At 48.8% G+C, this 25,586-nt stretch overlaps 1 protein-coding gene across 2 annotated transcripts in view; it reads left to right on the top strand.

Annotated features, from left to right (window-relative positions):
- The window catches only part of MATN2 (matrilin 2), a 669,488-nt gene that overhangs the window by 334,066 nt on the left and 309,836 nt on the right, over positions 1-25,586 (top strand). The gene's annotated exons all lie outside the window — the stretch shown is intronic.

Raw genomic sequence — 25,586 nt, 5'->3', positions numbered from 1 at the left:
CTGCTGACTTTAGTCATGACTTTATGACCTGACGACAAGTATAGATGATATAGGATTTAAATTCCTTATAACCCTCATTGCCCTATGTACCATTTCCTGTATATTGATTTACACACTTGTGTGATTTATTGTGGCTCTCTGTATGATGTAAAGTGCTTTTACCCCCAACACAGGGATGAGTAGCCCTATAACGGAATACATGTTTTTAAAAATGAGTAGGTACCATTTAAATCAATATTTGTGTAATTATGCATACAGGCCGGTGCAAGCACGTATCTTATGTAAGGAGTTGTACAGAGTTCAAATAACCTGTCTCCAATAGTTTAATTTAAGTACGTGTGATGCAAGCTGTTTGCCTTTGTTCTATTCCATTGAATTAGCATCTGCCTGTTAGGCTCTTGATTGCTCCCAGCTGATACGTAAACACAAGGAGGGCTGATGGCTGTTTAAATCTGACCTTTGTTTTGAGCCTAGCTGGAGGTAAAAATAAGATAGCCCCCATGTTGCCGGTGTTCTAACTATATGCTCACCCCCGTCGTTTTGTACACCCCCTATGTCAGAGGGGTGCCGATACATGCAGGTTCTGCCTGTCTATTCGTGCTCCCCCGTCTGGCTGTGCATACCCTACGCATGGAGAATCCAAAATGCGGTCCTTCCATGAACAAAATATCCTTAATAATGGTGGAATATTCAGCGTTAAGTCCGTGCCCTAGAGAGAACCGCTTAAAATATAGAAAGAAAAGGCCTTTTTAATTCAGTTTTATCTACGCGGGGCCGCCATTTTGAGCTGTAGCATGGATGGTGCCATGGCATAGCCTCGGAACCGACAACAAATATTGATTAATTGTAACCAACATAAAAAGGTTCCAGGGCGAAACAATTTATAATCTGTATTGCGAATTAGCTTTCGATCCCTTCGCCGGCTCTTTGTTAATTTAACGTATTTGAACTTAAATTGCAACCGACCACAGCCTTAATGAACTCTAGTTGTATACTTTAAATCTGAGTGGGGAGCTTAAAAATACATGCATGTAAGACATGGACCATAGTGCGGCTGCGCAGAATTATGCGCATGCGTGGAAACGCGGTGGGTGTACAGACAGATGGGGTGAGGCTATCGATAGAACACCGGCAAGTTGCTGCACCAAAAGGAATGCAGAGATCGCACGGGCACTGAAGAATTGTGCCCTGGCGTCAGAAAATGACACCAGAACAAATTCGAAATGAACAGAACAACTGCCAATACTGGACTTGCTTTAATATATTTTTATGACAACCTTTATGAAACCAACATAACGGCCTGTTTTTTAACCACTTGGATGCTAAGGTGTTTTATGGCTTTGAATGTAATTTCCATTGAAGTCAATGGAAACTCCATGACGAGCTGGGCTCGTCATGAGCGTCGAAGGGGTTAATAACACCACTAGTTTATTCATTCATTTTTTGCACTAGTGAAACTTTGTTTTCATGAACACAATATCAATTTTCTTTGGTGTATGTACAAAAAACAAACAGTACTACAATGAATCAAAATCTCAATATACATTAACATTTAAATTTACAAATGTACAACACATCCAACATACACGCTTGGCCAATGCATTCATCCTTCTCCAAACATACCATCCTATACATGTAAGACCTAATGTCAACAATAGATTTTATATACATATAAATGTTTTTGCCACACAAAAAGAATTTTTTTTCCCTTCAATAGAGAAGATCTGGAGGGGTGACTCAACTTTGTAAACACTTTTTATACTATGTTTATAGTTGACAAAAGGCGCCAAACCAGGTCGACGCGTTTCGAACCCCCAAATGCGGGGTTCTCCTCAGGACCAATAATCTACAAAAAGAACAAAAATTCTTTTGAATAAAACGTCCAAAAATCAAACTCAATCAACAATACTGACACCACCTGTTGGGCCACATTCCCCAACCTTGTTAATATGTAAAACGCTTCGACAAAAATGTGTTCAATCGGCGGGACACTCTGGATGGAAAAAACAGACAACTTAGTCACCCACATAAACATAAACACAAGTCTGGTACCATCTCATCTACAACAACCACTCCGTTCATCATGCATGGGCACTTACCTATCTAATTGTGTCACTGTGACTGAATCTGAAGGGAAAAAGAGGAGGGCAAGAAAGGTTTGACTCAAAAGGGCATCCTCGGCAGTCAATGTGGCCCGACAGGTGGTGTCAGTATTGTTGATTGAGTTTGATTTTTGGACGTTTTATTCAAAAGAATTTTTGTTCTTTTTGTAGATTATTGGTCCTGAGGAGAACCCCGCATTTGGGGGTTCGAAACGCGTCGACCTGGTTTGGCGCCTTTTGTCAACTATAAACATAGTATAAAAAGTGTTTACAAAGTTGGGTCACCCCTCCAGATCTTCTCTATTGAAGGGAAAAAAAAATCTTTTTGTGTGGCAAAACATTTATATGTATATAAAATCTATTGTTGACATTAGGTCTTACATGTATAGGATGGTATGTTTGGAGAAGGATGAATGCATTGGCCAAGCGTGTATGTTGGATGTGTTGTACATTTGTAAATGTAAATGTTAATGTATATTGAGATTTTGATTCATTGTAGTACTGTTTGTTTTTTGTACATACACCAAAGAAAATTGATATTGTGTTCATGAAAACAAAGTTTCACTAGTGCAAAAAACGAATGAATAAACTAGTGGTGTTATTAAAAAACAGGCCGTTATGTTGGTTTCATAAAGGTTGTCATAAAAATATATAAAAGGAAGTCCAGTATTGGCAGTTGTTCTGTTCATTTCGTAGTTGAGGCTTAGCTTTGCTGGATCAGAGCCACGACCCAGTGTCGTTTTTCTTCTACCAGAACAAATTCAGCATGTTCCCTTCGGTGGGTCGGATTCCAGATCCAGCCCAGAAATAGCTGCCGGAACCAGGATCCAGTGGGATCCACTAATTTACAGCACTGAGTATATGTTAAACATCAACGCCCAGTGATTTATATTCACCCGTAAATAACAAGTGCACACAATCCACAGGTCCGCAACCTTTCCTGACCTGTCTGCCAGGGTTTCGGGATCCCATGAACCTTCAAAGGTTTTTGGGTCGAGGAAGGAGGCTCTGAGGGGAACTGTGAATTTTGGTCCTAGATAAAAGGAACTAGTTCCCGAAATAAGTCTGGGATGTGTTCATATACCAAAGAATAATGCACTTTCCTTTTGTGTAGTCCTATGCAAACTAACCTTACAGCATCACACATGCTGTGAGCCTTGATTGTGATTCTCGGATAGAGATGACATCTGATGTCAGGTTCAGGTCCCACATTGGCCCACATTTGTGTTGCTATTCATAGAGGGCGTTTAACTTTGCAATGTGAGATGCCTATTGTTCTGTTATGTGTGCTTGGAGGACGCTTAACGGAGGCGTCGGAGCGGCGGGTGAGGCTGGCTTCATGGGATTATAGGTTCCTGTCGTCAAGATGGTATGTTATTCGTCTCTGCAACTGCGTTCTCTGCAAAAGGCATCTTGCGCTTGTCATACAGTTTTCCCGGGTCGCTATAGGGGTAAGAGACAATGTCCTGGCTGTGGTTGGTCACCAGGTAATGTCCCGATTCCTCTATTGAATAGGGGAGTGGGCAATGTGAAGCATCTCTGCCTGCTTTTAAACACCAGATCAGTGCGCAGACATGCTCAGGAGATCTTTGATCTCCTTGCTACTGAAAAACCATTATGTCTGATGCTGACAGAGACATGCCTAGGGGATCTGTCCAATCCCGATATCGCCACAGCAATCCCTCCTGAATATAATATCTTCAGGCAAGATAGATTGGAGGGGAGGGGAGGAGGTGTGGCACTTGTGGTGAATAAACTCGCCGCCTGTTCTATTATCCCTATGGATGCTATTACAGGATCTGAATCCCTTGCCTTCTGTATTGCGTTGGCCCCTCATCAAGTTCTTAAAGGGCTGTTAGTTTATAGACCCCCCCGGACAGGTTGGTTCCTTCTTCGATGAGCTGCAGTCAGCAATTTCAGCGTTGGCTTTGAGAGCTGAGCACTGTGTGTTGGCTGGAGATTTCAACATCCATATGGATGAGGGAGAGGACCCTGATGCGATCAAACTGATCGATATCACGGCCCCCCTTGGTCTTGTCCCCTACCTCTCTGGCCCAACACATGATAAGGGCCACACTCTGGATCAGGTCTTTTCTACGTCCCCCTTAGAGGGGATAGCACTTCTACCGGTGCTTTGGTCTGATCATAGGCTGGCCAAATTTTATGTGCCGGGCTCTGAGAAACCATCTAGCACTGCTCTTAGACAGCAGGGACTAGTATTTAGGGCATACCATCAGGTGACTCCAGAGATGCTAGCTCAGGCATCTCTTGACCATCCCTGCCCCCTTTCGGGCGACCTGGATCGGGATCTAGAGTCTCTGCAGGCGTGGCTGATGGATAGGTTGAATGATCTAGCCCCTGTGATGGCCCCCCGGTTAACATCCAAGCGGGGTTCTGCCCCTTGGTTTACGGAAGCACTGTCAGCCTCTCGCCAGCAGTGCAAGGTGGCCGAGAGGGCGTGGCGCTCACAGTATGATCCGGCGGCCAGGCTGGCCTACAGGACTGCGATTAAAGTATACCATTGCGATATCCTCCTTGAGAAAAAAGGTTATTTTGCTAGGAGGATAGAGGCTGCCTCTAATTCGTGCAAGGAGATTTTCGTCATTGTTAGGGAGTTCACGGCCCCACGGTCTAATTTAATCCAGGCCGCCCCTACTGAGTCGTCGGTCTCTGCTCTTGCCAACTTTTTTACTACCAAGATAAAGTCGATTCAGGACTCCTTTCCCTCGAGGATGGTTGAAGTATGTCCCCGCTTCGGGGACGGGTCAGCTCCATCGGCCCCCTTGGAGTCCGTCTTGGCCGATTTTCCGCCTATTTCAGCTTCCTCGTCATTGGTACTTATGGCCAACCTTAAATCCGGGTCGCCTCTTGACCCATGCCCGGCCAAATTCCTGGCGAAAATGGCGGCTGTTGTAAATCCGTTGGCAAACCCACTTTTGAATCTCTCCCTGAGTGAGGGGGTGGTCCCGCAGGCTTGGAAGCAGGCGATGGTGATTCCCCTCCTTAAGAAGCCTGGCCTAGATCCTGAGGCGTTGGCCAATTATAGGCCTATCTCTCTCCTCCCTGCGCTGGCTAAAATCTTGGAGAAGCACGTGCATATCGTGCTCTCCGATTTTCTGGAAACCAACGACTTGCTTCATTCCACTCAATCTGGCTTCCGCCCCAACTTAAGCACCGAGACGGCGCTCTTGGAGGTGTCTGAAGCCATCAAGGAGATACTGGATTCAGGAGGCAAAGCTATGCTTGTCATGCTTGATTTGTCGGCGGCATTCGACACCGTCCCCCACGAGGGTCTCCTCATCAGACTCCATGAGATCGGTCTGAGGGGGACGGTGCTCAACTGGTTTAGATCAGTTTTAGCTGGCCGGTCTGGGCCTCTCCTAGCTCTGCCGAGATGCCGCCTTTGGGAGTCGGAGTCCCGCAGGGCTCTGTGTTGAGCCCGACTCTCTTTAACATCTTTATGACTCCCTTGGCGGCACTGGCGGAGTCTCTAGGGGCCCAGATCGTATCCTATGCCGACGATACCCAGCTCCTCTTCACGTGTGGGAAAGGAGAAGACTTTGATGGAGAGAGTATCCGTGAGTGCCTTGGGGCTGTTTTTAAATGGTTCCAGCTGAACAGCCTCAAATGTAACTCAGACAAGTCTGAGGTACTCTTTTTTGGTTGCACTTCTGATCCAGACTGGCATGAATGGTGGCCTATTAATATGTTTCCTCCAGCGCATTCCTCCCAGCTGGCAAAAAACCTGGGAGTCAAGATCGATAATGGTCTGACGTTGAGATCTCAGATCCTCGGTCTCACGGGAACATGCTTTGGCCTCCTCAAGATGCTCCGGAAGTTTCTTCCTCTGCTCTCAGAAGAGCACAGGAGGACCACAGTGCAGGCCTTAATTGGCTCCAGATTGGACTACTCCAATGTCCTATATCTCGGCCTACCGGAGTATCTCTTACAACGGCTGCAGGTGGTGCAGAACTCGGCCGCACGTGCCATTTTTGGCCTTCACAGGCGAGCCAGAGTTTCCGGCCTCCTGCAGTCGCTTCATTGGCTGCCTATCCGGAAGCGGATAGTTTTCAAGGCTTTGACTTTGGCTCATAAGGCTCTCTATGCCTCGGGAGCAAAATATCTTCAACAGAGGCTTGCCTTTTATCGCCCGGCCCGATCTTTGCGATCCGAATCTCTGTTCCTTGCGGTGGTCCCTCGAGTAAAAAGGGCCCGCATTGGGGGTCGCTCCTTTAGGCTGAAGGCACCGCAGCTTTGGAATGCTCTGCCATTGGCATTACGCAGTACGTCCAATTTGCTGAGCTTTAGGAAGGGCCTCAAAACCTGGCTTTTCGCCCTCTAGTATGTTCTCTTCTTTTGTCTGCTGATTTTCATTTATTTTACTGTGTTATGTTTTTCTTTTAGAGCTGCCAATAAAAGCGCCGGGACACTCCAATGGAGTAGCCGCGCGCTATAGAAATCCAAATTAACATAACATAACATAACTGCGGAAGGTGGGAAGCCTGTTGTACTTACGTGCATAATGTTTGTGTACCCACCAGGTTGAACACACCTTGCTCTTGATATCCCTTTTTCTACACTGTCTGCATGGTGGGCTGCCAGTTTGTATATTTGCATTCCAGGGGTGTTGTACTGCCCTAGGTAGAATGACTGTAACTGTGTGTTGGTGTTGTCTGGACTATGTGAAGTATTTCCTTGTTTGTATCTCCTTTGGTCTTCTGTGGGATTGATAGTGAGAGAGTGATGTATTTGTTTTATATAGATATCATCTGTTTTGGATATGTGAGTAGGAACTTCTTATTGTGCTGTGTGTGTGGGGTGGCGGGGAGGATGTGGATTATTATGGCAAACCACCTTCCAAGTTTGAGTTTTTTGGATGGTCCTACATTAAGATCATACGTTTGGAGTGCAATCATAGTGGAGTACTATATGGGCCAACTGCATGCATATGTACATGTAGGCAAATAAAAAGGACTCCCTGGCAATTTTGTCACTAATTTCAAACACTTATTGCTGTAGATGTGAGAGATTTACCCTTGCCATCGTCCACTCAGATGCGCAACAGTGCAGACAAGGGTCTAAAGCCTGCATCATCCACAAAGTATTTCCCAAAGCCATTCTGTGAGACAAGTTAGCAATAATCGCAAATGCTTGTGCCACAAGCTATAACTAGTAATCAACAGCCACCACAGCTGGCTTTCCGATTCCCTGGCTGTGACAACCGAGCTTTGATCATCTATCCTGGTCACATCTATCTCACTAAACAGTCAACAACAGGGCTTCATGCCCTTCTGAATACTTGTTACTCTCTAGCGATTAGAGAATGGCAAACCTGCTTTTGCTGCCACACTTCTTTTCATTACTGCCTGCCCAACCTGCTACATTGCAGATGACTGCCTGTGACTGCCACCACACTACTCCACATGCCTCTGCAGCCCCAATAAAACCTCTTTACCCCCATGCATTGAAAATATGCTCAGGCCCCAGCTCTCCCAAAGCCCACATTATAATTTCTTGCCCTATATACTCCATTTGCCTGTTATGAGCCCAGTGGTGCAGACCTCAAGGGCCCAATACAGCCATTAAGTTGCCTTTTGTGAATCCCCCAAAGCACCACAAGGTGAAATGGAAGTAAAACTCACCACATATACCTTTGCAGCCTCTGCTGCGACATTGCTCTAAAAGTTATAATGCAAACATAAACCATAGGATCAGCCATTTTGCCCTGGGCCAATGTATACCGTAACCTCCTAACATCTCTTAGCTGCCAAAGGCACAAGTGGTCCAATGTCAGATGACACTTTTTCCACTAGAACTAATGAACTGCTGATGATGCTTTACTGGGAACTCCCTTCCAAGTGATCTTGCTGCTCCTAGCTACTACAAAGAGGCCAAAGAGCCTAATCTATGCATGGATACACTTTTGCAAATTGGCACTAGGTGGCCCCATTTAACCATATTGGTAATTTAGAACCAGGTGGGTAAGGGGCGGCACAGCCCACCAGGTAACGGAATCTCTGCCTCTGCTCCCCCGGCGGACAACCACTTAATATATTTAGAGATCCACACCTGTCTAGAGGGGGTTTCCATGCCTTCAGAATTACCACCACATTAACACAAGGCACTTTGCAGAGGGGGCAGCTTGTTGTTTTGTGCCTCCTTGGAAAATTAGCTTCTTTGTTTCCCCCAACCCCCCCCCCCCGAAAACTTTCCATGATTTGTAGGGGGTATTTTGTCATTTCTCTGCCTAGGACAGCAATGCATATCTTATATTTCTCTTAACAGACACCCATCCCCTTACAACCCCATAAATGTGGCAGTAACTCAAACCTTTGCCCACCATTGATTTACACTCACCACTGACTCTCTAGGAGCAGTTTCACCTGCATTTCCACAGTAGAAAAGGAGTTCCAAAAATGTTTGTGAATGCCCACAGACAGATGAGTGAGGGCCATTTCCCTGCACTTTGCATTGCCAGCTCCCAATGCACCAAGGAACAGATATACAGTTTTTTTCACACAGCGCAGCACAGCATTCTGTTTTGCTTTGCTGCTTTGTGCACAGGAGGAAACACAGTACCTCAAAGATTGTCCTGCAGCTTGAGTAATACCCTGCACTGGCTCTCAAACAAGGCTGCCTTGTGGGACGTACAGCCTTGAGCTACTGTGCAAAGATGATTGGTATGTTTGGCTTTTTAGTAAAGTCTCTAGTAAAGGGCACTATGTGTGCCAGGCCCAGTAATGCAAATGCTACTAGTGGGCCTGCAGCACTATTTGTGCCACCCACACAAGTAGCCTTACAAAGGGAACTCAGGCCTGCCATTGCAGGGCCTGCACGCAGTTTGTTAAATCGCCATGTTGTTCTGTCAAGTGCACTCAGTTGACAGACCTTACTCTTCCCTTTCTATGCACATCCGGCATCCCTATGGTAGGTCCAGGGTACCCCACTGGACAGGGTGCTGTGCTGTGAAAGGTAGGACATGTACCAAGGTGTGTGCCATGTCCTGACAGTGAAATAATCTCCATTTCGTTTTTCACTGTGGAAAGACCATCTTGCCCATAGGATAGAATGGGAAGGCTGTGTAATATCAATCATTGAAACCAATCACATATACGCTTTTTACACAGGGAGAGCATATGCACTTTAGCACTGGTCAGCAGTGGTAAAGTGCCCAGAGTCATTAAACCAACAAAAACAGGTCAGAGAGAATATTGGAGGAAGGCAAAAAGGTCAGGGATGAACCTGCAGAAAGGGCCAAGTCCAACAGTTTTCCAGCCTATCTTCCCAAAGGCTTCAGATGAAAAGTTGAAGTTTAATATGCCTGAACTTACAATGTAATAACACATCTTTTTATGAAGATGGTTTTTGCATTGTGTGTTTAGAAGCCACTCTTTTAGAAGTGGCTGAGTTTTTGTGCTCTAACATTTCTGTGTGTCTCTGCCTGGCTGTGGATTGACTGTCTAGATTTGAAAGCGATAGGATCTGGGGAATGTCTTGACCCAGGGGAGGAGGTGAGACAGCAACAGGCTGACCTGCATTCGGAATGTAGGGGAAGGAGAAGCCCCTAGAGGTGAAGAGACCTGGGTTGCTGCTATAAAATAATTGTCCCATCTCGTGATGAGTGATTGAGAATCCAGACCCTCACTAATCAAAGGAAGAAAGGTGTCACTGGCAGAGAGGCACCCAGAACTGGTTTGAACAGGGGCCAGTGCCCCCTGAAACACAAAGACTTCAAAGACATTGAGGGATATAACTATGAGTGCTGAAGCCCCTGAACTTTGGAGAATAGCTTGGTCAAGTATGAACAAGACTGGAGATACTTTGTGGTCAAGAGGACATTTGCCAAGGAAGAAACAACTGAAGAGATTGAAGGATAGGACTGACCCTTGCTGTGTGTTTCGGGGCTGGCCTGCAGTTTGCTGTTTTAACCAAGGAAAGGCTAAAGGGGCTTTGCTGTGTCCCCCTGCTAAGGACTTTGCTGTGTGCTGTGTCCTGAAGTTACTTATCCCCAATGGCCCGAGGGGAGCTGGCTTCCTGTTAGAAAACACAGGAACACAAAAGTTTCCATGAGAGTCTCAGTGGCGCTGTGTGTGCGTGCTTGTTGCAGCCTGAGACCCTCGTAAGGCGTGCCCTGTGATCGTGGGCACCTGAAGTCCAAGCAAGGATCAGCAACTTGGTGTGCATGTGCTTTGTGCAGCCTGAACCCCTTTGTGAGAATTGTCCAGTGATCGTGTGCACCGGAATCCAAATGAGTCTCATTGACGCTGTGTGCATGTGCGTTATGCACCGTGAGACCTTCACGAGGATTTGCCTTGTTATCGTGTGCACCGGAGTTAAAGTGAGTCTCAGCGACGCTGTGCGCATGATCTTCGTGCAGCCTGAGGCCTGTGTGTGGAGAGCCCAGTGATCGTGCACCCGAAGCTTAAAGAAGACTCAGCGATGCTGTGTGCGTGTGCTCTGTGGCAGCCTGAGATCTTCGTAACTGTAGCGGCCCGGACAGGCAGTCCCGGAGGAGCTAAGTTGCCGGCCCGAGCCTAAAGTTGCATTGGAGGCCCAGCCACTGGACGAGGAGAGGAGAGTGAGTTCGTGCCCCCCAGGTAACGTGTGTCGACTCCTGGGGAAAGGCGCAGGCTCAGAGGTTGACGCTCTCGGCTTCTATCTCATGTCGGCAGCGCGAGCCACTGCTTCAACTTGTATCAAGGCCCGTATTGCCAAGGGAGTGGCAGTACAGGGGCCGGAGTGTGGAGCTGCACTTTTTGATTAGATCGTACCCGTGTTGCGGGCAACTGTTGAGAGGCTGATTGCAAGTCAGAAGGAGAGGCGGAGAGACCGCCTAAGGCACAGTGATCGGTGCCTGAGTGTTTTATGCATTATTCCATTTTTGCATAACAGATTACCTGACTGTCGTATTACACATTGCATGCTTTCTGCATAACGGTGTACCTGATTAGAGTATTACGCATTGCATTATTCCTGCATAACAAACTACTTGATCAATGTATGACACATGGCATTTTATCTGCTTAACAAACTACCTGATTGTTGTATGACGCATTGCATTGTTTCTGCATAACGAACTACCTGATTAGCGTATTGCGCATTGCATTATTCCTGCATAACGAAATTAAAAGATTAGTGTATTACGCATTGCCCTATTTCTGCATAACGACATGCCTGGTGGTTGTATTACACATTGCATTATTTTAACTTGCAAAGAAGAGCCTGATTGTTACGTTACGGATTGCATTCCTTTTACATTGCAGAGTGTCTGATTGCTTTGTTACGCCTTACAGTATTTTACATTGCAAAAGTTCCTGATTCTAGCATTACGAACTGTATAACATGATATTAGGATTACAGGAGAATGTTTAGAAGTGCTCATTAATACCGCCAGAACTTACAAGTGCTTCCTGGCCTAACAAGCGGCCAGGAGAAATAGTACACAACATCATATGTTGGATTTATATTGTGTGGTCTTATTGTATATCTTTTTATATAAAGTTTATACTCATTTTTAGGTCGAGACCTGCGTAGGCTGCGCTTGCGCAGTCACAGGGAGAGAGATCTTATGTTACAATATGTGTGGGCTTGAACCCGCCCCATTTCTCCATTGGCTGGCCTCGTAAATGCTGGCCAGCCATTGGAGGAGAGGGGCATCACTCCATTCAAGCTCCGTCTTTTTCGGATTCGGGGGCGTGGTTTTTTGCAGTTTTTAACTCTGTGACGTCATTCGTCACTCAACTGCAAAACCACGCCCCCAAATGTGAAAATGGCGGCGCTTTTCTGATGCCATTTCTGCCCGACCACCGCCGGAAGAAGTCGAGAAGCTGCAGAGTCCTCCTGAGGTTCCGTGAATTCTGAACCCGTGTTTGATGTCCTGGTTCCGTTACGATTTTGGTAGTAGTGAACCGTAACTAATGAGTTCAGCAAGTACGAGTGTTTCCGCCATGTTGCACACAAGGATTCACTGTGTATTTGAAGATTCCATTGTGAACCATAGTTCTCATTCCGTGTAAGGCAGCCATTTTGTGGTTGCCCTCACATAGGCCGATGACTGCGGCTGAATGAGTTTTTTTAAGACCTATGCCCTTTAGCTGAGGTTCGTGCTGACTTTTGGATGAACCAAGTGAACTGACCTCGTTGCCTGAAGCTGACCTTGATGAATTAGTTTCCTCGCTCGGTAGCTGATCAAGATTAAGGATCAGAGCACAGGACATCGTAAAGTTTTATTGCACACAAATATGCCTTATCCTACTTCTACCTGTTTTCTGTTTCTCTCTTTATGGTCTATTTATGATATGGGTTGTGGCCTCCTTGTTATGGGTTCGTTTGGCCCGTCTAAAAAAGAATGTTGGGTTTGACCGATGATTGATCATGGGCTGGGCAAATGAAAAGTGGGTTTTACTGTCATGCGATACCTTTGGTGTGGATACATGTGATTGGACAGTTTGTAAATATTAGGTATTTGTCTGGAATGTAATTTTTGGCATAAAAAGGGATGACTTGCTTTGTAAAATTGAGCAGTCTCCTGAGAACTCATACCGTGATGATTTCTAGGACTTCTGTTACTGGCTGCACTCAATAAAATTCGATCTTTGACGTCACCATGAAGAGTCCCGTGTCTCTGTACTCTAAGACAGGTGAACCCGAAGACTTTGGGCGTGCCCCTGGCGCCGCTGGGTCTAAAATACCCGGTTCTTCAGTTGGCGACCAACGCAGGGCGACATCAAGCGGTACCGGTTCAAGCCTGAAGATTGTGAGGAGCTTTGTGAGGAAATTCCGAAAGAGGGCCCCCACTCCATCGACCCCGGTATGTCGAACGTGGACTGAAGGTCTTTGCTGCGAGGTTTCCCGCTTTCTAGATGGCTACGAAGGACCGCTGCCCTGACTGCCGCCCTGTCTTGGACCCCCCTTTGTGCAGCTTTGTAAGGCGAGACGATAGACGGGTCTTCTGGTGACGTGACTGATACCTTAGTTAAGTATACGTGGGTCGCTCCCAGTTCTTTGTTGTTCTTTGTTTTTGGTTCTTTGAATACTTAGTTTTTGGGTCTTTGATTTGGGTATTGCAATTTCCAAAGCCGAGGGATTCGTATATTTGCGAGACTATCGTTGCAGATAATCCCTTGAAGTTTGAAGCTAGATTAGTGAGCGAAGATGCCTAGTCTTAGCAAAATTATGAGAATATTTTGTTGTGGTTGTAACAAGGATTCCCGATTGGAGGATTCATGTCCGATACCTCCAGTTGGAACACCGACTTATGAGCTCTATTCTAAACATGGCATGGGCCCCATTACGTTCAATAAGGTATGGATCCGTTATACTAGAAAAGATGGGGTTTTACGATGGCCCCAATATGGTAATTTTGAAACTGAGATTTTAGATAATTTAGAAACGAAATTGTTTAGAAAGAAAGCCCGGCCGGCGATGTTTGACTCCTTTCGCCTTTGGCGTAAAGAAGCCAGACAACGAGAAATCAAACAAGCTAAAGAGATAAAAGAGAAAAGGGGTTGTCGATAATGCAAGCTGCCAAGCAGTTTAAAGAAGATGAAGAAGATAAAGCAATTGAGGTGTCAGATAGGCAACATAATATGTCTATTGATAAATGTTATCCAGCGTTGCCACCTCTCATTGAGAAGGCGACAAAGGACCCTGAAAAGGACCCTTTAATGTCGCATCTGTTGAGATTAACACCCTCTTATGCACAGAGTGCTACGGCACCTCCTCCACCTCTAATTGTTCCACCTCCTGGTCCTGCTCCACAGCCAGCTCCTCCCCAGTTAGTTCCTCCTCCTACGGCGCAGCCTCCTCTGGGGCCGCCGACTTTGCTATCAGTTCTGCCTCAAACTTCTTCATCTAACTCTCCTGTACCTTCGATTTCTCTCCCTACTACTGCTACGTTTCTATCCGCTCAAAATACTTTGTCTCCTGTCCTTATGACAGCTTCTCCTTCTGCTCGACAAAGAATGACTGATACTGTTACTGGTCTTTTGTCTCCTTTCTTTGGGTCTTTGAGTATGACCCCTGTTTCTGTACGTAACCAATTACGTAGCCAGCTTCCTGGTCCCGAAGAACGGGCCGCGTTAGACCTTTTGGCTCGCAGGTGGATTTAGAATGTTTCAAGGTATAATTTAGAGTCAGTTATGGATGTCTTCCTGCAGTGGGAAGCACCCAAGCAGAGATATGTGTTTGATGTAATGTGTACTTTCCTCCATGAGGAATGGGCAGATAGTGAGTTGGGTTCAGTCCCGGTAGAATTACTAAATGTCCAGTCTGAGTTTGCGAAAGGGACGATAGTGGGTCCCGGAATTGAGGATGCGGTTGCGATTGTGCTTGCGTTTAGGAGCGATTTCCCTTCTCAGTGACTGTTTGAGTCTGATCCTTCTGTTAGGAGAAAAGTACGACAATATCCAATGAGAGAGGTTCCCCCAGTTTGGAGAGAAGGGAACGCAAACGCTAATCCGCCTGTTCTGCCTCATTTTCAGAGAGTATGGGTACATGTGCCATGGAAGAGAGTAGAAGTTTTGGCCCTTAAACAGTATTTACCTGATCCCCGTAAGAATCCAGCTAGCTATTACAAAGAATTGTCCCAGACAGTTGACGCATGCATCATGAATTTGGCAGATATAGATATGCTGTTGGGTAATCTAGTACCTCAACCTCTATGGGCAAAAATTCGTCATGAGGATCATGCACTTGAGTTAGGTGATACATGGGTGAATATCGCTGCTGCGGATGGTAGACAGGTTGGTGGAGGTAAGCCTGAGCCTCTAGTGGCAGATCTACCTGGTAGAATTATAGATCTTATGAAAACGATGATGCCAGCGTTACGAGTAAATTGGGACAAGTTAGCAGCATGTAAGCAGAAGAAGGACGAAAGTGTATCTGATTTCTTCACTAGGTTTGAAGAGACATTTATAGATCACAGTGGTCAGGATATGAGTACGGAAGGTGGCCAAAGATTGTTCGTAGATAAGTTTGACTTTAACTTACTTCCTGAACTGTGTAATAAGTTGAAAGATTCTGAGAGTTCTTGGACTGTTTCCTCGTCGGCCCAGATATTGGCGACTGCACAGTACTACGAGAATAGGGATAAGGACGAGAAAGAAAGAGTAGAGAAAAAGACAAAAGACTTAAAGACAAAGGTTCTTTTGCAGCAGGCGTATCCGCCTCGCTCAAATCAACAAGAGTTACAGCAACGCCCACAGTTTCAGCAACCTCCATTGTTTCAGAGACCGCAACAGAAAGCTGGGTATTTCCCTCCAAGGCCACCTTTGGGCTTGAATCAGTGTGCTTATTGTAAGGAGGAAGGTCATTATAAAAATTTGTGTCCTGTTCTACTTCAGCGTGCGAGTGGTATACCGGCCCGAGGGGTCGTGGTGGTTTCCAGCAAGTGTCAAGGGGTAGAGGACGTGGTGCGTTTCCTCAGAACGAAAGTTCCTTTCCCCCACAAAATTCTATGAATTATTTTGATCAACAGAAAATTGCATCTGGCCAGTCGACTCAGTACTATGCTGATGACTACTATGTTGAGAGTGAGAATGCTGACTATAATGATTGCTAGGACAGCCATGGACAAAGAGAGGGAGTAGTGTCGGTTCCAGTAGATCAGAGTGGGCCTTATGTTGCAGTAGCCACATCGGGTGTGGTAGAGCCTTTTCTTTTGGATACTGGTGCAGCAAAGAGTTCTATCATGCACTCTAAACTCCCTGGCGCACCTTTGTCTGGCTTAACAAATGTTTCGGTAGAAAAATTCTGGCGCCCCAGTTCGTAATCCAGTTTCTAGTCCCTTGTCTCTTTCTATAGGGCCTTGTGAGTTGGAAGCACCTCTCATTTTAACGACAGGCTGTGGTGAGAATTTGTTGGGTTTGGATTTGTTGAAAAGGTTGAATGCAGCATTGCATTATTCTCCTTCGGGAGTACAGCTTACATTGGGTAAGAAAGTGATCTCTCCGATGTATTTGTCTAAAGATCGGCTTCCACCGGAATTGCGTTCTCTCCCTGATACTCTTTGGGCTACTGGTCCTAATGATCTGGGTCTTTTGGAGATTCCACCTTACGTTGTAACGCTTAAAGCGAATGTTAAATTGCCACGCATCCCCCAATATAGGATTTCTAGCGATGGTGAAAGAGCGCTTTTAGCAATCATTTATGATTTGATGAGAAAGGTGTGATTGAAGAAACGAGAGGTAATGTGTGTAACAGTCCCGTTTTGCCTGTCCTGAAGTGCACTGACTCTTCTCAGCCACCTGTCTACAGGTTTGTGATCGACCTTCGAGAGGTTAATAAAATTGTCATGCCACAGTTTCCTGTTGTTCCGGACATTACTGCTTTACTGACTTTGATTCCTGCTTCAGCTGCCTGGTTTTCGGTTATAAATCTGAAGAATGCTTTCTTCAGTATTCCAATTGCCGAAGAGAGTAGAGATATTTTCGGCTTCTCTGTAGGAGGCCGAAGCTTCCGGTTTAAACGCGCTCCTCAAGGCTATTGCGAAAGTCCTTCAATTTACAGCCAGGCTTTGAAAACTCAGCTTGATACTCTTGTGTTGCCTGCTGGTACTGCTCTTATTCAGTATGTTGACGATTTATTAGTGGCTGCTGATGATGAGAAAACTTGTAAATCAGCTACTATTTCTTTGTTGCGACATTTGTCTGACCTGCACCATTAAGTGTCACCTTCAAAGTTGCAGTATTGTCGCCAAGAAGTGACCTACTTAGGTCATCTCTTGCCAAAGGAGGGAAGAAGGTTGACCCCAGAATGAATTCAAGCGATTGCTCGAATGACTGTGCCAAATACGCAGCTTTTCTGGGTATCACGTCATATTGTAGACAGTGGATTCCGAACTTTTCTTTATTGGCAAAACCTCTGTTGGCATTGGCTTGTAAGGATATACCGAACCCTCTTCCTTGGTCTGACGATTGTGAGAAAAGTTTTTCTGAGTTGCGTTGTGTTCTGCTCCAATGTTGGGTACTCCTGACTACAGTAAGCCTTTTACACTCTATGTCCACGAGAGAGAGGGTTGTGCATTGTCAGTTTTGACTCAACAATTCGGTGATAAACAGCGTCCACGTGCGTATTTCTCGTCGACTTTAGATCCGGTAGCCAGAGCATTGCCAAGTTGCTTAAGAGCTACAACAGCAGCGGCTGTTTCTATCCGACAGTCTGCTGGGTTGGTGATGGATAACAGGTTGATTGTGATGGTTCCACATGCAGTGGATACTTTGTTATATAGAACCAAGACTCAGCACCTTACTAGTGCGAGATTGTCAGGCTATGAGTTGACGCTTTTGGCTAGTCATGTGCACATCAAGCGGTGTAATATATTGAATCCAGCGACATTGTTGCTGATTTCTGTGGATCCAGATGGTCAGGAGCAGCATGATTGTTTTCATAGGATGGAAGAGGAAACGATGTGTAGAGTCGATCTGAAAGACACTCCTCTTTCGGATCCTGATGGTACGCTATGGGTTGATGGGTAATGCAACAAGCTCCCGAATGGGGATACGACTGCAGCATATGCCGTGACGACATTATGCACAATTGTTGAAACTGCACGAGTGAGCCATAATTCGGTACAAGCAGCGGAATTGATTGCATTAACGAGAGCGTGTATTTTGTCTGAGGGAAAGAGAGTGAATGTATATACCGATAGCCAGTACGCGTTTGGTGTTGCACACAGTTTTGGACGTTTGTGGAAAGAAAGGGGATTTCTCACATCCCATGGGACTAAGATCCAACATGGGTAGTTGGTGAATGAGCTTCTTGAGTCACTTACTTTGCCGAAGCAAGTTGCGATTGTGAAGTGTAGTGCTCACCGGAAGGTTACAGATGATGTTGGTCGTGGTAATGCGTTTGCGGATGAAGTTGCGAAAGAAATAGCGAAAAATGTGATGAGTCGAATGTATGTTGCAGGCCCTGCGAGATGGATTGGTGCAGCTGGAATGGGTGAAGATACGATTGAGAGTGTGAAGTCAATCCAGGCTGAAGCGACTGAAAATGAAAAGAGTGTGTGGAGAGAAACTACGGGTAGATTGGATTCGACTGGTTGTTGGGTTGAGTTATCAGAACACCAAAGATGGATGTTGCCAGATGCGTATGTGCTTGCTGTGGTTACGATGGCACATGGGTTGTCTCACATTAGCGCGAAAGGAATTTGTAAGTTGTTGGCTCCGGTGTGGGAGAATGGTGGGATTCCCAAATGTGCGGAGAATGTGGTCAGGAATTGCATGGTGTGTCTGATGTATAATCCTGGTAAGGGAACTCCAACTCCAGCCCGTCACTTTGCGCCTCCGACGTATCCATTCGAGGTTCTTCAATTGGATTTTATCCACATTGAAAGATGCAACAACTTGAAATACGTCCTTGTAGTTGTTTGTGCCTTTTCTAGATGGGTAGAGGCATACCCCCTAAAAGATAATAGTGCCTCGTCCACAGCTAAAGTCTTGCTCAAAGAATATTTCCCTAGGTTTGGATTGCCAAGGATGGTGTGGAGTGATAATGGAAGTGAGTTTGTGGGGAAGATTATGAAGAGAGTGTGTGAGGGTTTGGGCATAAAACAAAAATTTCATGCTGCAAATCATCCCCAATCAGCTGGATTAGTGGAATGTTACAATGGCACTTTGAAGCTAAAGTTAGCCAAAATTCAGGCGAGTTCTGGTCTCCAATGGCCCGATGCTTTGCCATTGGCACTTTTGTCAACTAGAACTACAGTGCATTCCCGAATCGGACTTAGTCCGTATGAAATAGTCTTTGGTCGACCGGCAAATGTGTGGGGAGTGCCGAGACCAACGTAATTTAGTGATATTGACTATCCTGTGTTGGTGGACTATCTGTATGACCTAACGGCTAAATTTCGTGTCTTGCATCAACAGGTTCACGATAACCTACCACCAGCCTCTGTGGACCCAGGTCACACCATCAATCCCGGTGACAGGTTCCGTGAATTCTGAACCCGTGTTTGATGTCCTGGTTCCGTTACGATTTTGGTAGCAGTGAACCGTAACTAATGAGTTCAGCAAGTACGAGTGTTTCCGCCATGTTGCACACAAGGATTCACTGTGTATTTGAAGATTCCATTGTGAACCATAGTTCTCATTCCGTGTAAGGCAGCCATTTTGTGGTTGCCCTCACATAGGCCGATGACTGAGGCTGAATGAGTTTTTTTAAGACCTATGCCCTTTAGCTGAGGTTCGCGCTGACTTTTGGATGAACCAAGTGAACTGACCTCGTTGCCAGAAGCTGACCTTGATGAACTAGTTTCCTCGCCCGGTAGCTGATCAAGATTAAGGATCAGAGCACAGGACATCGTAAAGTTTTATTGCACACAAATATGCCTTATCCTACTTCTACCTGTTTTCTGTTTCTCTCTTTATGGTCTATTTATGATATGGGTCGTGGCCTCCTTGTTATGGGTTCGTTTGGCCCGTCTAAAGAAGAATGTTGGGTTTGACCGATGATTGATCATGGGCTGGGCAACTGAAAAGTGGGTTTTACTGTCATGCGATACCTTTGGTGTGGATACATGTGATTGGACAGTTTGCAAATATTAGGTATTTGTCTGGAATGTGATTTTTGCCATAAAAAGGGATGACTTGGTTTGTAAAATTGAGCAGTCTCCTGAGAACTCATACCGTGATGATTTCTAGGACTTCTGTTACTGGCTGCACTCAATAAAATCCGATCTTTGACGTCACCACGAAGAGTCCCGTGTCTCTGTACTCTAAGACAGGTGAACCCGAAGACTTTGGGCGTGCCCCTGGCGCCGCTGGGTCTAAAATACCCGGTTCTTCAGTCCGCTCCAGCCGGTGAGTGCTTGCTTTTCTGCCCCCCCCTGTTCCTCGTTCTGCTTGCTTCCCCCCCCCCCCGGTTCCTACGTTGTGCTCACTGCTCGCTTTTTGCCCCCCTCACCCCCCTGTTCCTCCATTGTGCTTGTTTTCTGTGATGGCTTCAACGGTCGGGACGGGGGCGTGGCTTGGACGCCGATCGGGATGGCGGCGTGAGCTCGTAGCTCCGCGCAGGATCCCGCTAATTCTCCTGTTTTCGGAACCCTGGGCGGCCCGGAGACGACTCTCCTGCCCTCTGAAGTGTGAGGGGACAGCTGGGTGCACTTGATGAACTGCTGGGGGACTGCCGCCCCCGAGGAGACCGTGCTGAAGCAGCGGCTGAGGTGTTGCCGAGGGTGCGAAGAAAATGGCGGCGAGGAGGTCGGAAGGCCCCGAACTTCAGCCCTGAGCCGAGTTGTCGCCGACTGGCGAGGGATCCTGGCGAGAGATCCTGCAAGCCGCTGACTGGGGCGCTAGGGTCGGCGGGACTGTGATCTGAGGCCGCGGTGCGCTGCCTTGGCTCGTCCGGAGCTTGGGGACCCTAGCTGGATACCGTCTTGGGACTTCTCCTCTTCCCCTCAGGCTCCCGTGGGGGCGGCCGAGTGGAGTGGGCGTCGCAGGCCGTGGCTCTTGTGCCTGTGAGTGTCGGTGGAGACATTGCACTGCCGGCGACCGGTGCTGCCCACGGGCGCTGACGGTAACCGAGCTCCTGGACTTGTGACGCAGCACCCTGGAATGGCGGCGACGAGTGGGTCGATGGCCGCGGGATGCACTGAGGGGGACTCGGCAACTTCCACCCAGCTGGGCGAGAGTCCCTCCTCGGAGCTCGATCGAGACCAACGGCTGAACCAGCGACTAGATGCCATACTTGATGCGATCGCCTCGACTAAGGACGTGTTGCACCAAGACATCGCCCAAGTGGCCGTGGGCCTGGGGCTGCTGCGCGCAGATCACGCGAAGCTAGCGGACAAAGTTAAGGACCATGACCAACTATTGCTGGACCTGAAACCGTCGGTGGTGGCCGCGGAACATAAGATCACTGATATGTTGGCCCGGTTGGACGCGTTGGAACGGAGGGCGGAGGATGCAGAAGGCCGCAATAGGCGGAACAACGTGCGGGTCGTCGGCCTTCCGGAACGGATTGAGGGGGAGGATGCAGTGGCCTATATGGAGAACTGGTTCCGCACTGTGGTGGCGCCGGAGGGGCTCACTCCTTTCTTTACGCTAGAGAGGGCCCACCGGGTACCTGCTCGCCCACCGGGGCTTGGTCGCCCCCCCCGCCCGATGGTGGTGAGACTCCTCCACTACAAAGACCGGGATCTTCTCATTCAGCGGGCCAGGATGTCGGGCCCCTATGACGTGGAGAATAGTAGGGTTACGATCTTCCCGGACTACACCCAAATGGTCCAGAAAAACCGGGCGTCGTTCCTGGCAGTGAAAAAGGAGCTCAGGGCGGAAAGCATTCAGTACTCCTTGCTCTACCCAGCTAAGTTGCGGATCATGTTGGATGGGTCTACGCACTTTTTTCAGACTCCGGACGAGGTTTGGCAATGGCTGGAGTTGTACAGGGCGGGTACGGACAGATCGCATAAAAGCAGGCGAGATGAGCCCAAGCAGCCCCGGGTGAGACAATCGCAACGCATCCGATCCCGCAACAGGCGCCAACGGGAGAGGCGGGAGGCCCAAATGGCGGCGGAAAAGAGGGATGCACTCGCAGCGACGGCGGCCATTACAGGGTCGCAACAGAACAGTGAACGTGCGGACACTGACTCGGGAGGAGAAGGCGGCAGGTCGGGAGAGGAACTTTCAGAAGCGGACAGTTCGAAGGGGCCGGAGGTGACCCCACAGACCTCGGATGGTATCTTTTGCGGCTGACATTGGGTTGGATTGAGCTAGATCGGGACTTCATGGTGGGGTGGTATCCTGTTGATAGGGGGCCGGGACGCCGGGAGGGGGGGATCTGTGCTTCAAGAGGGATGGAGGCGCGGGGCGTGGGCTCCGCTCGCTGAGGTCGGCGGTGACTCACCCCCCTTGGGCCCTTAAGGCCGCCTGTGGTGGAGACCACAGGGTTATGAGTGTGAGAAGTTGTTTCAAGGTTTGGATGGGGGCGGACATTGGGTTCGTGTGCTCTGTCCTGGGGAGCGGGGTTTGGGAAGTTTTTCTGTTTTGGGTGTGTTTGGGGGGGGCAACTGCACTGGGGGGGTTATGAACATTCGTTATTTGATTTGGACTGTACGAAGTTGGAATGGGGACATTACCTAATCTGAAATGCCTAACGTGGAATGTCCGGGGGCTGCGAACTATGGTGAAGCGTCGTAAGGTCCATGCATATCTTGTACGCAGGGGGGTTCAGATTGCTATGCTTCAGGAGACTCATCTCACTAAGAAGGAATGTACTGCCTTGCAGAAAAGATGGCGGGGCCAGGTGTTTGGCACCACCTACTCAGCGTATGCCAGGGGGGTGCTGATCTGGGTGAGGGCGGGGATACCCTTTCAATTGCTGAATCAAGTAGTGGATCCGGATGGCCGGTTTGTGGCGGTGGAGGGGAGGTTATATGGCCGGGATGTGGTTTTCTGCTGTGTGTATGCGCCAAACACTGATCAAGCTCGATATCTTGATAGCCTCTCAGGGGCGTTAGCCTCCTTCCTGGCGGGCCCGATAGTGCTAGGGGGGGACTTTAACTCGATTACTGATGTGGCTCTGGATAGGTCCCATCCCCCTCTGGTGGACTCCCCGGTGCGCAGGCTGACCGCGCACAGGAAGGACTGGCAGGATAGGTGGGGGCTGCTGGATGTCTGGAGGGAGCGGCACAGGGAAACCAGGGATTACTCCTTTTACTCTGCGCTTCATGACCTGCATGTCAGGATTGACTCGGTGCTCTGTGGTGGATCCCTAGCTCCGTTGGTCTCCCATGCGGAGTACTTAGCTAGGACTATCTCAGATCATAATCCCCTATTGGTGCACATTCAGTGGCAGAGGGAGCGCTCAGTTATACCAACGTGGCGGCTTCGGCCGGAGACACTTGAGGATCCTGTCTTCCAAGACGTGGTTCGGCAAGGCATTGATAGCTATTTCGGAATGAATGCGGGCACGGCCACGAGTAGGTCCATTGAATGGGATGCAATGAAAGTGGTGGCGAGGGGAGTGTGTCTGGGCAGGTTCTCGAATGCTCGCACGGCTGTGTTGAATGACCTCGTGACAGCGGAAGATAGGTTGAGGGACCTGGAGCGCCGCAGGCCGGCTAGACCGGACTTACAAGCCCAGCTATTAGAAGCGAAGGAGGTGGTTGCCACTGAGACGGAACGTTTGCGATGCTATGACTATAAGCAGTATATCGTCAGGGCGCATGCGGAAAGGGACAAGGTGGGTACCCTCTTGGCCAGACTGGCCAACCCGGAACTTAGGGGCTCCCCGATCCTCGGCATTCGCACTGCGCAGGGGGAGATGGTGTACAACCAGGCAGCGATATTGGAGTGCTTTAGGGGGTACTATGAGGAACTGTACCAGAGTCAGCTGGAGGTGGGGGTCCAGGACATTGTGGAATACTTGGGGGAGAGGCAGCTTCCGGTCCTTGCTGAGGAGGACTCGAAGGAACTGGGCGGCCCGGTAACGCTCACGGAAATACGGGCGGCCATAAAGCATATGGCCCGCAACAAAACGCCCGGGGTGGACGGATTACCGATTGAATTTTATCAGCTGTATGCGGATATTTTGACACCCAGATTGCTGACGGTGTATGCTGAAGCATTCGAGGCGGGGGCGCTGCCCGGATCCATGCGGGAGGCCTTGATTGTGCCGCTCCTGAAGCCAGGCCGGGACGCAGCGGACGTGCGGTCTTACCGCCCGCTGTCCATGCTGACGGTGGATTATAAGATTCTGAGCCGGATACTGGCCACCAGGCTGGCCCCGTATATGACGGGCCTGGTACATAGGGACCAGGCCGGGTTCATACCCACGAGGAGCACGGCGCTGAACGTTCGCCGACTGGTGGGGATAATGGACGCCATCTTGGACGGGGAGGGTGCCCCTGCGGTCCTATCTGTAGACATCGAGAAGGCCTTTGATAGTTTGGAATGGCCGTTCCTGGACGGAGTTTTGGAGAGGTTTGGTATGGGCGAGGGGTTCCGCAGGTGGACAAGGGTCTTGTATGCATCGGCGACGGCGAGAGTACGTTTGGGCGGCCTGGTGTCTGCGGCGTACCCGGTGGGCAGGGGCACGCGGCAGGGGTGCTCTCTGTCTCCCCTGTTGTTTGCTCTGGCAATGGAACCTTTAGCGGTCCATGCGAGGTCGGGTACGTGTACTTGGGGATAGCCAGGGGCGAGCAGTGGCATTATATATCGCTTTATGCGGATGACTTGCTCCTGTACCTGGCTGACACCTCCCGGGCGTTGGCCGGTGCTATGGAGCTGCTGTCGGAGTTCGGCCGGCTGTCGGGCCTTAAGGTCAATTGGGCGAAGACTTGTGTGTTCCCGCTGCGAGCGGGTTCACCTGCTCCTGACGGAGACTTGGACGTGGTGTGGGAACCATCTTGTTTCACCTATCTGGGTGTTCGCATTTACCACGCTACCGCAGACCTATTGGAGGGCAACATTGGTCGTTGTGTCCGGGCACTGCGGGGCAGCTTGTCTTTCTGGTCGACCCTCCCGCTGACGGTTCTAGGCAGGATTGCCCTTCTGAAGATGGTGGCACTCCCCCGCTTTCTCTATTATTTCCGGACGCTGCCCATATGGATTCCCCAAGGGGTCTTCAGAGACCTGAGGTCGATGATTATTGGCTTTCTGTGGGGGCATGGCCGCCGTAGAGTGGCCCTGACCACGCTCCTCCGCCCGAAGATGGAAGGGGGTATGGCTGTGCCTGACTTTGAGCTGTATTACCTAGCGGCACAGCTGCAGGTTCTAACACAGAACGTGGCTAGGGTGTTCAGGGGTCCGGAGGAGGACCGGGATCGGGGGATGCAATGCCATGTGTTGTCCTATATTATCATGCAGCAGAGGCTTGAGTTGCGGGCCCTCACCGTGGAGGAAAGGACGCTCCGTTTGTGTTGGCAGAGGAGCCTTCGGAGAGCGAGGGCTTCGCGGCCTTATGCACCGGAGATTCCGATCGGCATGCTGACGGCCTTGCCGCACGGGGGTGATTGGTCCCCGTTGCTGGCTTGGGAAGAGATGGGATTGCAGGTGGTGGGCGACCTGTACATAGATGGGGCGTTGGCACCGTTTGAGGTGCTCCGGGACCAGTTTGGGCTGCCTGACGGGGGGTTCCTCCTACACGCGGCAGTGGTGGCTGCCGTACAGAAGCACTGGAAAGGGGGGCTCGTAGAACCAACGACGACTATGGCGTGCCAATATGTGGTGATGGCAGCTGGTACGGTTAAGGCTGTGACGTGCCTCCATAATAGGATGCTGCATGAGGGTCTGGAGCCGCTCCTGGGGCTCAAATCTAAATGGGAGGAGAGTGTGGGCCGCCCCATACCGGATACGGCGTGGGGACACATCCTGCGGCGTACGTGGAAGGGCACGAGAAATGCGCGCTTTCAACAAGTGCATTTCTATGTGCTTCATAGGGCCTATTTAACCCCGGAGAAATTACAGCGGTACTTCCGGGTGCCGGATGCCCGATGCCCACGGTGTTCGTCTTTGGGTGCGGACATGGATCATTTGTTTTGGG

Source organism: Lissotriton helveticus, chromosome 4_1 (assembly GCF_964261635.1).
Source record: "Lissotriton helveticus chromosome 4_1, aLisHel1.1, whole genome shotgun sequence".
NCBI lineage: Eukaryota > Metazoa > Chordata > Amphibia > Caudata > Salamandridae > Lissotriton > Lissotriton helveticus.
This window is presented reverse-complemented; position numbering and strand designations above follow the sequence as displayed.